The following is a 14315-nucleotide window of genomic DNA, read 5'->3' on the forward strand; positions in this document are numbered from 1 at the left end:
ACAAAGGAGGGATAACCTGCTTTATTAAACTTGTAACATAATCATTTCCTCATTAGCCAGTTGAACAGTTAACCACTGCATACCTTTACTTCTTCAACCAGTCTTTTAAATCAACTTAATCAATGATCACTTGATCATGTACAGACATCTTATAGCTGACCATACTTACTCTAGGACTGCAGTTCAGATTCTAGCGTTCTATATCTTTAGCTTCATGTGAGATGTAACGAAACAATTCTGGAAAATAAACTTCCAATCTTCACTATTCCTTTAAGAATATTACATCAAGTTCCGGGACAAGGTCATATTGAATAATAACATGGACAGTGGATTCCTAGCTAGTCTGGTACATGTCTAAAAATTGAACCAGTATCACATCTCCTTTGAGTTTGTTTCATATGCTTAACGCTTTAAAGAACTCAATTGTTATCACCAACCATATGCCTTTGGTGCTCAAAATATGACTCTTATTGAATTGGCGTGCATTTTGTCGCTAATTAGAAAATAATTCTAACATTGCTAACAAAATTTAATCCACGCTGTGCAAGCTAGGCATGGTAAAGTTTAAAAATCTCGATTTAAGAGAGGCAACGTAGGGAGTTAAAAACGTGTTTCCTATATATTTGACAGTTGCTAAATTGTCTTGTTTCTATAAAAGCTTTAGTCGGTGATCAGTTGCTGCTAGAATTTTGTTGCTTTAGAAACTGTGCTATTAGAAATCTTAGCTATCTATACGTACGTAGGGGTGCTCTCAAGTTGAGTCGAACTCGAATGGCACCCAGCTTGAACTCAAACTCAAGGACAAGGGTACTACTCCAACTCGAGTTCGAGCTCGAACAGTGATACTTAAACTCAAAATCGACTCAATGCAGTGGCTATACTACTCGAGCTTGACTCATTAAGACTTGATAAAAGTAACGAGTCTTAACGAGTTCGAATGCTCGATTAAAGCTTGTGCAAGCTCAAAAAATTTTCCTACTCAACAACAGCTCATTTCCAAATTCCAACTACAAATCTAAATTTCAGCCATCGAAAGTTCAACAAGCACCAAAAGAACAAGTAATATGAAAAGTGAAAACAACAAAGCAAGTTCCACATCCCAAATGCTCAGGCAGTTAGCGTTCTAACAATAACAACATTCATGAACTAGTCCACCAATGTAATGACAAATGAATCAGCCAAAAGAATCTCATTGCTTAATAAATTCGAGCCAAGAAAGTTTCCAAAAGACTAGGCAATGCTGTCCAAATTCCAAAATAACAAACTAACAAAAAAAGTCACAAGCAACATGACATAACCAATAACAAAGAAAATCTAGACATGAAATTAAAACTCCAAATGCAATCTGGACGTGAAAATCTGGACGCAATTGTTCAATTCAACAAGCTAGTTGAGAGTTCCAAAGTACAACATCTAGATTTCTAAGGCAAACCAAAAATTTAACAAAGTTAAAAAAAGGTAGATAATTTAATTACGATAAATGTAATTGAGAACTAGAAAATGTCATAAAACAGAACCTGCTCTGTTTGAGTATTCTTAGATAAATCTTCAAATCATGGAAAATTCAATTTCTTTGACCTTTTTAGCTTGCTGCATGCTCAGCAAACAAAAAGGAAAAATAAAACCACCTGAATAATTGAAGTTGAAAAAAAAAAAAACCAATAAGAGTTATAGTAAAATAATAAAGCTTACTTTCAATTTCCTTTTGATTTCGTGATGATTTCCGCACCGGTCTCCTCCACACAACAACATCTGAACCATATCTGGATGAAGTGAAGCTCGATAGGAATCAATAACTTGAGTTCTAGCACTAAATGTTGCCTCCGATGCAACTGTAGTCATCAGAACGGCCAAGATATCAGCCGCCATTTTAGACAATACTAGGTATGCAGTCCTATTGCTTTTCCACCATTCCAAACAGTTATACTCATTTAGGTTGGAACCAGCCTTTTGGGGAGGTTTTTCTAAATAATCTACCAATTCAGATTTTTGCGGCTCGATTGTCTCTATTTCTTCATAGTACTCATCAAACTTTGGCCCATGTAAAAGAAGATGCAGAATTTTTTTCCTTTCCTTCTAAACCATGAGTTTGAACTTTATTTGTTTTTTCAACTCCACTTGTTGCCACGTACTCTTCATAGAGCTCAAATTGACTCTCTTCACCTTGGAAATATTTTCTTCTGCCTCATAAGGTGAATGCATCTGAGGGAAAGCAAACTCTACAACTCACATTTTTTGCCTCGGATCTAAAATGGCAACAATAGCCATTAACAGATTGCACTCACCCCAATATTTGTCAAACTTGGCTTTCATCCTTCGCTCCATGGTTCGGATAAAATCATCTTCATCATGCACTCAAGAATCTAAAATGCTTTTAATATGTACAACCTCTTGGAGAAATAGATTGCTTATGGGATATTCACGCCTAGAAATGACATGTGTGGCTATCCAAAGTTTCTCCAAGATAGAGCATAGCTTTTCTGATTTATCCCAATCCTCAAAAGAGGGACAAAAATCATATTGTGGCTCTCTATCTTGAAAACGAGGAAGAACATCTTTGAATTTGAGAGCACAACTTAGCATTTTAAAGGTGGAATTCCACCTTGTCCAACAATCATATATTAGCTTCTTCCCTGGGATTTGGAGATATTGTGCAATCTTGACAAATAATAATAATCTACTCTCTGAGCGATTAACAAACTCCACACTTTCCCTAATGCGATTGATAATGTCCACGATCTCAGAAAGGCCATCTTGAACCAACAGGTTGAAGATGTGTGCACAACATTGGACATGGAATAGTTTGCTTTCACACAATAGCTTCTTTGATCTACTGAAATCATCAAAAGTCTAATTGCCACATCATTCATTGATGCATTGTCAACCAAAATCGTGTGAATCTTATGCTCGATACCCCACTCCTTCATACACTTGAAGAGTGAAGCTGCAATCTCGACCCCTTTATGAGGTGGTAGTATGTTCACGAAATTGAGCACCCTTTTTTGCAGCTTCCAATCTGAGTCAATCCAATGATCGGTGATAACCATATACTCGATCTTTGTGTTTTTAGATTTCCAAAGATCGATTGTAATGATTACTTTTTTCATTTTGCTCAACTTGTTTTTTAGCTTCTTCTTCTCAAGCTCATATGCTTGCATACAGTCATTTTTTGCTACTACCCTAGTGATTTTCTGCCATTCGGGCATCCCACATCTTTGCATGATATTGAAACCTTCTTCCTCCAATACGTGAAAGGATGCTTGTGCATTATAATCCAATGTGCAGCTGCTTCTCCCATTTTCTCCATATCAAACTTGCTTGAATGCAAAACTGGAATAGTTGTAAACACCTTATCAACTGGCTGGAAATCCAATTGTGATTGTTGTGCAGCCAATCAAATATTTATTTCCTCTTTGAACATGTCTTCCGGTGCCTTAGCATGCTAGTAGTTTACTTTGATTTACCCCGGAAAATTTTTTTCCTGCAGTGATTACAAATGGAATAATACTTACCATTTTCCTTGAATTCGTTAAAGTCATCACAAGTTTCAAATGTTTTTCTTCATTTTGGAATATCAAATTCATCGAATTCATCTTCCTCATTAACAAAGTCTCCTTGAAAAATGAGATGATATAGTCAAACTAATGACTATAAAGAAATGCTTGTTGGGAGGCAACCCAATATTTTGGTATTTTATGTTAATATAGTGTGATTTTAGGGTGTAGATTATGTATTGATGTTATTTTGTTATGTTTGCTTCGTAGGTTTGGAAAATAGAAGCAAAAGTAACCAAATGAGGTGAAAAGAGCAAAGTTCAATTAAAGAACTCAACCCTTAGATTTGAGTAATTATTTTTTTTTGATTTGTTAAAGAAAGTTAGAATGCATGTTTTGATCATTTTACTTGTGCACGCTTTGATTATTTAACAAAAGAATGATCCAGAGTGTATTTGGAGCAATTGGGGTAAAAGGTATAATTTTGAAAAAGTTAAAAATTTCTGCAGAAAAATTATAACATAGAAAACGCAAGCTCAAAAAACGTGGCTTTAGCCCACGTTTTCACCAGGTCACGTTTTGTATTCTGTAATTTTAACACAGAAAATGCAGGCTCTAACTCATGTTTTCACAGCTTGTATATTATGTTCCATAATTTTAAAGCAGAACACATAGCTCCAACTCAGGTATTCAGCTCATGTATTCGAAATTTTGATTTAAGACACAAAACATAGCCTCATTTTCTTTTTTCCTTTTCTTCATCCAAATTCACATTTTTCACCCACACAAACACACACTTCACAAATCTTCTCTTATACACTATTTTGTTGTAAGATATCATTAACCAAACATCTTTTAACCTTCATAGAGCCATTCTAACCGATTAAAATTCAGCCAAAAAAACACTTCAAAAATCGATTTCAAGAGATTGAAGGTTAGCGTTTATAGTTTCTAATTCCATCAATTGGAGGTCAATTGGGTGATTTTCATAGGGTTTTTTTGCATCATTTTCATCACCAAACATCACTCTACCAATTTGAGGTAAGTTCTTAAATATTGCTTGGTAGATTGAAGTTTCTCATTTCTTGAATTTTCTTAAGAATTTTAAAATAAAAAATTAATGATGTTTATTTATATTTAGGACTTCCATTATAGTTATTTAACATTTTTAAACATGTTTAGATGATCAAATGTGGGAATATGATGATCTATGCAATGTTTCAATTTATGCATATTCCTATTTTATGATTAGTGTGATAATTGATCTTGAAATATTGTTAAACATAATTGGATGGTACAAATTGTCAAAATGGTGACTTGTTTATGATACTTACATGTATACATTCATTAAATGATGACATTTTAGACAATCTGAATTTGTAAACTTTAGAGAATGGCTAGTTTATCTAGTTAAAAAAATGATACATTTAAATGGAAGTTTATTACTTAATCTTCATATAGAGTATGATTGGATGATGAATTTTGAATATATAAAGAATTTGCAATTTTTGAGGAATTTAGGAGTTTAAATGGAAAAAGTGCAAGATACATATTTCTTGGTTTGGTTTTGTTTCTAAATTTGTTATGATATGGTGATGTTATAGGGTGGTAATGTTAAATGTATAAAAAGTTTATGAAGTGAAATGTTTCAATGTACCTTGAGTAGTTTCTTGTGTATTTTCTATCGGTACATCATCAAGATAAAGGCGTAGAAGTTACGGATCACCATTTTATGTTTATTAAGGCCTTTGCTACTACTTTTGCATTTCTTGAACCATACTAGTTTATTTCTTATTTTCACTTCTTTAGTTTCTATTACTAATGGTTACATATGGAACTTATGAAATTTTCTTTTTATAGAATCGTGGCAAATGGATCATAAACTTTATGATGAATTGTGGAACTTCATATTATCGCACTTCAATCACATCAATAAGGGGGTATTCCTCTTTTTGTTTTGGTTTTCTTTTTTATACATTGAGGACAATGTGTAAATTATATGCATTGTATGTGATTGCCTTGTTGATTGCAAATATTGGACTTGTACTTGCAAATGTTATTGTATTTAGAAAATTTTCAAAATTGGATTTATTGGTAGGGAGTTTTGTCTATTTACAAGGGAAAACTTTTTCAAAACTTTTCCAATATCTTGTTCAAAATTATAAAATTGCCTCAAAACGTTTCAAAATTTTGAAAATTTTATCCAAGGGTAACAAGTTTCACACCATTAGTAATTCAAATTTCTTCTACTTTTGGAATAAATATATGTGACTTGAAAACTTTCACTTCTCATTTGACTTGGAAATAGCTATTATGTGATTAGAATGTTTATCTATTTAGAAAAGTATATCGAGTAAAGTGGAGAAAATTATACCTAAGTTGTGCATGTTTGATGAAATTTCTTCTCTTTACTTGATTTTACATTTAGTGATAGATTGATCAATAATTACAATACTTTTCTCATGATTATGCTTTTGAGGGAATGATTATTATTTGTTTCAAAAAAAGAAAAAAGAAAAGAAAAGAAGTAGAGAAGACAAAAAAAATAATAAGAGTTGTTCTACTCCAATGGTTTTTGTACTTAGTAATTGGCAGTTTTTATCTATAAATGTCGATTTTTGTGTAAAACAGTACTTGAATTAAGAGCATGCAAAGCAGCTTAAGAATGTAAAGTATCGAATGATCTGCGATTTTCATCTAAAAATGTCAATTTTCGCATCAAAAGACACTTTCACAATTTTAAGTAAACATTTAACTATATTATATGAATAAAATCTCTCTTTGAACTTGAGAAAATAGATGATAATGGGTTTAGGAAGCATTTTTATTGACCATAGGCATTATTTGCTTGTGAAATTAGGAAAGAATGAGGAATTGAATTGAACAAATTACAATTAAGTTGTGCATGTTTGATGAAATTTCTTCTCTTTACTTGATTTTACATTTAGTGATAGATTGATCAATAATTACAATACTTTTCTCATGATTATGCTTTTGAGGGAATGATTATTATTTGTTTCAAAAAAAGAAAAAAGAAAAGAAAAGAAGTAGAGAAGACAAAAAAAATAATAAGAGTTGTTCTACTCCAATGGTTTTTGTACTTAGTAATTGGCAGTTTTTATCTATAAATGTCGATTTTTGTGTAAAACAGTACTTGAATTAAGAGCATGCAAAGCAGCTTAAGAATGTAAAGTATCGAATGATCTGCGATTTTCATCTAAAAATGTCAATTTTCGCATCAAAAGACACTTTCACAATTTTAAGTAAACATTTAACTATATTATATGAATAAAATCTCTCTTTGAACTTGAGAAAATAGATGATAATGGGTTTAGGAAGCATTTTTATTGACCATAGGCATTATTTGCTTGTGAAATTAGGAAAGAATGAGGAATTGAATTGAACAAATTACAATTATGACATAATTGACTCTCCTTTACTTGATATTATGAGTACTTGATCTAATTGAGCGATTGCATAATAGTTATTTACTTCATCTTGAGGAAATGAAATTGGAATGTGCACATATGTTTAATTTCAAAATTTTGGATCATTGTTGGTTTGTATTTCTTATTGCTTGAAGACCAGCAATGATTCAAGTGTCGGAGAATTTGATAAGTGTATATTTTGTATGATTTAAATATGTTTTATGATCTAGTTTTGGTGTGTTTTAATTATTTTTGTAACTAATTAACTCAGTTTTTAGTGAAGTTTGCATTTTTGTGGTTTAAGTGTCAAAAATTGAGTTTCTATGGATCAAAGTGGTGAAAAAATCATATTTTTGTAGGTTTAATGATTCAATCATCAATTGAAGTGAGTTGAGAAGATAAGGGGATAATTGTTGATGATTTTAAAGTGATTTAAAGAGAATATGAAGTGCAAAGAGGAAATGCAATCAAGAATAAAAGAGAAAAAGTTTGATAGCTTTGACACTTGTTGGTGTTTCGGCTATATTTTGAACTACAAGCATCAGATTGAGGTGATTCTAAGTCATCTTGAAGCTAACACATAGCCATACATTTTATATGAGACATAAATATCCAGATCATGAATTTTCTTAGTCAAAAAGTCAAAATACACTTGGCCATTTTTGTTGTCAAAATTTGAAACAAAGTTTTGATCAATCAAGGGTATTTTGGTCATTTATAGGTCTACAGAACTCTAAATTGGATGATTCTTGAGGCATTGGAAATTTAACTCATAGAGCTACAACTTCCATGTTTTGCACAAGAGTTATTTCAGTCTTTATCATTGAGAAAATATCAATTGAATTTGGTATAAAAATAGAGTAAAGTTGAAAACTAACTAGAATTGAGAAAATCTGCAAAAGAGGAAAACTTGAGGTAAATAAGTGACCTCAGCCTATGTTTTTTGAGGTTACGTTTTCTTCAATTGCGGTTGCAATTTGTTTTGCAACTTGTGCTCTATTCACACAAGTTTTTTGACCCATTTTTCTCCAAGAATTCTGGCAGGATATGAGCAAGCAAGCATAGAAACTTGTAGAAACAACTTTTGGGAGTTTCAAGAAACAAATTTGCCAACTAGAAAAAACTCATTTGTGGCTTGAATTATTCCATAAATAGGGCCTTTGAAGAGCTCGTTTCACAACTTTGGAAGGTTAGAAATACTGCCAAAATGTTGTCTTTACTGATTTTTCTTAGTTTATTAGTATAGTATAGTTAGTTTAGTTTATCTTTCTTATATTTGTAGTTAGATTTGGATGAAAATTTGAGGAGCAAAGATGGAGAGCTTAAAACTCATGTGACAAAGGTGACTTCTCTCCTATCACTTTCTCTTTTATATTTGATTTTATATTTAGCCATAATACAAATTTGATAATTTATTTCATGTTTTGCTAAAGTTTATACCTAGAGTTATGGATAAACTTTCTATATTTTGTTTGTGATATCTACTTGATTATTTGATAATATTATTTTGAACAAGTTATTTATCACTTTTGCTTTTCTAATTATGATTAACGGGTCATTAATTGTGATAATTTCAAAGTATTAAGTTTGCAATGAGAATTGAAATTTAGCACTAGTTTAAGAAGTGATAAATTTAGAGAGTATACTCACGAGAGTAGAGGTGCACCTATATAGTTTTGGTGATTTATTTTATGTAATTTTATAGAAGAAATGAAATTGTAATTAATTTTATAACCACTAAAGTAGGTATGGCATAGTTACACGTATAGTTGATTTAATACGAGAATAGGTTTCACATACATTAGAAAATTATATCATAATTAGACAAGATAATCACATTCAATTAACTGGTAATTTCGCTTGCAAGAGTAGTGAAGAATTCCATAATTCTAGGAGGTTTCTATGTTATTTTTATTACTTTTATTTCATGTTCATAGTATAGATTTAATTTCTCGCACTTATGATAGTTTAAATAATAAAGGAGTTTCAAAACTAATGGTAATTGACGTTCTTGCTTATGGGTTCGATCCTTAATGTCCTATATTCAATCTTGACCCGTACACTTGCGAAAAATCACGTATGGAGTATTTAAAATTTTATAAATATAAAATTTGATTGTAAAATGAGTTTAATTGTTATATGTATACCAAATGCAGGTCACTATTCTTTTCCAAGCGGCTGGTTAACCATCATGATGGTAACATTAGAAAGCAAAATGAAGTTTGCCATCTTCATTGCTTGTACTGAATTCGCCCTATTCCTTCTGGTTGCATCAGCTAGAGATGTTTGGATTACATCCAAAATTGGGTGCCTTTGAGTCTGTGCATGAGGTCCCCGGTCTGGTCACTTTGGTTGTTCAACATATATAGCCTTGAAGGAATAAAATATACTTGACGGAAAACGGACCATAATTGTTTCTTACAGCTCAAAACTTTAAAAAAAAAAACTCTTTAAATCATTATACTTTAATTTCTTGTAAAGAAAATTTGGTATACTCTTTTTCTTTTGTAAAATATTGGTGCAAGAGATTTTTATAGAAACAAATTAACTGATTCTTCACCATCGGGAAAGAACTTTCTTATTTGACCACTACGAGAAATCTATGTTAATGTGTTGACTGAAATTAAAGAAACACCTAAAAGAAAAAGATAGCATATGCATTAGTCAACATCTTCTACTTCTAGTACTATTAATTATTTGATATACGGCATTTTATATACTTGCCCATACCATGCAGTGGCACAATGTGCAGAACTGGGAAAGAAAAAACCTAGATTTTGTGTATGTTTACTAAGATGAAAGTTGAATTGTCTCTTTATTTCATTTTCATATATATAATTCATCTGATTTTTCTAGTTTTTCAAATAGATGTCCAATAATAAGTATTCCTCTTTACATTTAATTTGTTGTTCACATGCACATATGCACATTTATAGCTTCCTTTGCATTTAATCTACTTTTATTTCAACAAAAACCTAACACTTAAAACCCCTTCTTGACATATGTCACTAATGCTTGTAGTGGCACTAGTTAATCAAATCCTTCAACTTCTTCATGGAATTCAAAAAAGCAATGACTTCCAAGGTCATCTTTGTTTATGGAATTCCATTAAAAACATATTTATGTAAAGAATTGGGTAGTGTAAATCCTTAAATGATAAATATATTCATTCAAACAATTATATGTGTATCCGAGATTATATCGGAAAATTTTCTTTTGAGTTATCCTAGCACTAATTTGAGATATTATGTAGGGTTCATAGAATTAAACAGCCCTTAACATTTGAGGCGATTTGGATTCTGCGAATTAATAATTTTTTTAAAGCGCTTTGCCTCCTAGATTAATAGCGAAAGGTAAAGGTCTAGTAAAAACACGTAATCGCCCTTAAGCTGGCAATTGCAGTTTTTCCCTACAAACTACAACTTTAGTTGCACTTTGCGCCTCAAAAGAATTTTATACACAATTTACCTCCTAATTTATGTTGAAGGATAAGTTTATCTTTGATATTTTACCTATTCACAGTGTTCTTTTTCTCCCTTTATTTCATTTCCCTCTTTCTCTCTTTTAGTTTTCCCCTTAATTTTATCATTATTAGCCACTACTAAAAAAAGCCACTATTTTATTGTCAATAATTTTTTAATCACAAACTCCAAGTTTTATACATGTCTAAATAATTTATTGCCCAATTAAATATGCTTTGAAATGCAGGAGACATGTATACAGTTATACTTTAACATTTAGTTTTTTAGTTGTCACCAACATTCTTTTACGTGTCAATGGTTATTTTTTTTTCTTTTTTCACTATGAATAGTTAATAAAAGTTTTGATGTTAAGTTTACTATATGTTGCAGTTAGTTTGTTTCTTGGATGAAAAAACATATATAACTTTAAAATGAAAATACATAAATCTAAAAATAAAAGTTAGAGGCTGAAATTAGGCAATTGTCAATACTTATGTAATAGTTTTGAAGTGAATAGAGGGACGGCATATATACATGTATATGGCATATATTTATATGTATAAAGAAAAATAAGAGACAATAAAAAACAAAACGTAATTGAAATAACAGTAGTGTAAGCTGCCTTAAAATTCTTTAGATGGCAAACTGCAAATAAGGTTATATTCAAGGGAAATTGCAAGTTAGCATTAAAATGAGGGCAACATTTGAAATTAAGGCATTATATAACGGTCAAATCTTACTTTCATAGCCGAGGTGCGGTAAAGAAGTGCTTGGGAAATAGTACTATGTGACAAAGTGCAAATCACCCCATTAAAGAAGTCTAATCATCCTATCATAGACGTTCAATGCTATTAACCATATGATATATGTGAGATTAAAAAGTAATAAGAAAATAAGAAGTAATGAGAAAACATATTTTAAGAATGTCCAAAAAAATTTTCCAAATAAATTCATCCTTTTTTTCTTGTTCTTTATACTTCATTCAAAGTTACTTATACATGTCTTCAAATTTCCACGCACAATTTAATCATAACCAATTGAATCTCAAAATGCCCCAAATCACACCATCAAGTGCCTCTAAATTTTAACTCCAACAGTCACTTTTCAATGGTGCATGAGAAACTCAACATGTAAGAAATTGGCCTCTCCAAGCCAAGTTTTATTAAGGGAAAATCGCATAAATGGTCCGTCACATATTATAATTGTACCTTTTCATCCATCACTTTCAAAATGAAGTAAATTCATCCTTCACCTATTCAAAATGCACATTTTGTTCCTTACACTCATTTCAAGTGCTTTTGGCTAGAAAATGTCATGTGCCACCACGTAATGATAATTTCAAGGGCAAAACAAATATTATATTATTTTCAACTGAAAATTAAATTTCTGAATTTTCTATATCAGAATGATGGCAAATCTGAAGTCTAAACACATGTCCTAAGATATGTGCTTTGTTTTTGTTCTATATGTGTTCCTTTTTTTTTATATACATATATTTTTTATTTTTTAATATTTCATCAAGTTTGTTTTGATTGCAACTTTTATCCTCACTTTTCCATTTTTTAACTATTATTTTTGGGGTTAAATTTCTTCTTTGGAAGTTAGGACTTTCCTATTTTAAAAGTCCTCTAGATTTTTCAAAACAACAATATAACTTTTTCTTAATTATTAGTTTTACTAGATGTGGTGTATTTTGGTGAGAATAGGGTGTGATGTCTATTTTACCTATTTTACCCCTAAAATCATTATCGCATGGTAGCACATGACCATTTTCTAACTAAAAAGTCATCAAAATGGATATAGGAACCAAAATGACACATTTTATTTATCTAAAGGATGAATTTTCATCATTTTAAAAGTGAAGGGCTAAAAAGATGTAAATGCAATATGTGAGGAACTATTTGCATCATTTTTCCTTTTATTATGGTCAGTCATTAAGGTTGGATTTACAGAGGGTGGGCAGCGGCAACCAACACCTCCCCTCCCTACAATTTTTAAAATCTATATAGGCCCCTTAAAGTTTTCTAAAACTTATAAATGAAGCCTTAATGTTTAAATCAAAATTTGTCACTTTGCCTCCCCCTACAGGAACACCCTTTTAAGAATTCAGGGGGCAAAAAAATACATTTAATAGTCACAGCGGGTTAAAAGTATAAGAGCATGAAAGTTTGAGGGCCATTTAGGTATTTTGCCCTTCCAATACTAACTGGTATTCATCTCTAATGTGTTAATTTCAATGCTTTGCGCAACCTTAATGATGCTAGTCATTTTATGATCAGCACAATTTATATTGAAACAAGACTTCGTAGGTGCCAACAAACTAAAGTAGAAGATGAAAAAAAAAGGAGAGAAATATGACTGCAACTTAAAAAAAAAAAAAGTTTTCTTGAGTAGATGGGGGAAAAATGAAAAGAAAAGATTTCTACTGTAACTGAGTCTTGAGAATTGATTGGGCGGATTTAGTAGTTGCTAAAAGCAGATTAAATTTTTTTTTTCATTTGATATTTTGTGAGGAAATACTTTTGGAACACCTTTGATCTGCAGCATCCAGTTGATTCACAGCCAAGAAACTACAGCTATGGAAATAGAGATCATATCCAAGGAAGAAATCAAACCAGCGTCTCCAACTCCACTTCACTTGAGAACCATTAGACTTTCACTCATTGATTAGCTTATTCTTCAGGATTTTTCAAGTCTTGTGTTCTTTTTCTCCCCGATGAATCAAAGCACCAGGCTAAATGATGTTATTTCAAAAAAAAAGGCAACATCTAAAGCAATCACTATCGAGAACTTTAGTACCCTTTTATCCACTAGCCGGAAAGGTCAAAGATAATCTGCACATTGACTGTAATGATGATAGAGTTTACTAGACTGAAGCTCGAGTAAGTATTCGACTCTCAGATTTCCTGAAAGAGCCTGAGAATGAGTTGATAAATCGGCTGTTTGGTTCAGTGTATACAAGGTCTGGCTGAGGGTGCTCTTCGACGTATCATTTTAACAGCATCTGGTGGTGCTTTCAGGTATGACATATAAATTTCTATGGAAGATTTTGCAAATGATCGTTAACTGTATTATCTTGTAGATACTGAACAACCTTTTTATTAAATTCTGCTAAATTTACTTCCAAAGCTTGTGGAGTTTTTGATGTTTATAATAACTAGGAAAAATTATCCTCCAACTTTCCAATCTCAGCGTGCAAATTTAAGTTCATATAAACTTGGATCTCATATTTTTCTTCTGAGAGTTAATTGTTCTGAATCAATGCAGTTTTTTAAGTTGCACATTATTCTAGTTTTGCATTAGGTCGACCTAAATTCGAGATATTTGTGGTTTCTTTTAAAACAGATCAGTGAACAGCTGTAAAATTTCATATGAATGCTCTTAAAAATCTCTTAATTCCTACACAAAAAGCAAAATAAGCTCTCATGCCAGGAACAATGAAAAAACTCCACCTCCTGTTTTCTCTCTCAGTTTCCGTTAGTGTTTGAAATTTTGTTCTCTTTTCTCAATGCTGGAGTTGTTGAACTGATGTTTGCAATCTGTTATGGTATCAACACCAGGGATTGGCCAGTTGAGAAATTGATAAAGTAGCAGATGCGTTGAATCATCCTAACTGGAACATGGGAAAAAAGATTACAGTGGATTCTGCCACCTTATTCAATAAGGTGATTTTCTGGCGTACTCACCTGACCATGACAACTGTTTCTTCTTGAACTTTCTCATGAACCCCAACGAACCAAAATATTTGGATAACTTTGTCATGGAGCATTTTTTCTTTGCAGGGACTTGAAGTTATTGAAGCCCATTATCTTTATGGGGCCGATTATGACGACATTGAAATCGTTATTCATCCTCAGTCTATCATCCACTCAATGGTTGAAACACAGGTATGACCCTCTTGTGTATCATCATTATATTTTCTCAAGAGTTGA

General features: G+C 31.7%; 1 long non-coding RNA gene across 1 annotated transcript; it reads left to right on the top strand.

The window, feature by feature from the left end:
- The first annotated feature begins 13367 nt into the window (after positions 1-13367).
- On the top strand, positions 13368-14274 carry LOC113739020 (uncharacterized). The gene is made up of 3 exons (XR_011812743.1): positions 13368-13403; positions 13944-14048; positions 14166-14274. It is a non-coding gene; the product is annotated as an uncharacterized lncRNA (long non-coding RNA).
- The last annotated feature ends 41 nt before the right edge of the window (positions 14275-14315 follow it).

Source organism: Coffea arabica, chromosome 4c (genome assembly GCF_036785885.1).
Source record: "Coffea arabica cultivar ET-39 chromosome 4c, Coffea Arabica ET-39 HiFi, whole genome shotgun sequence".
NCBI lineage: Eukaryota > Viridiplantae > Streptophyta > Magnoliopsida > Gentianales > Rubiaceae > Coffea > Coffea arabica.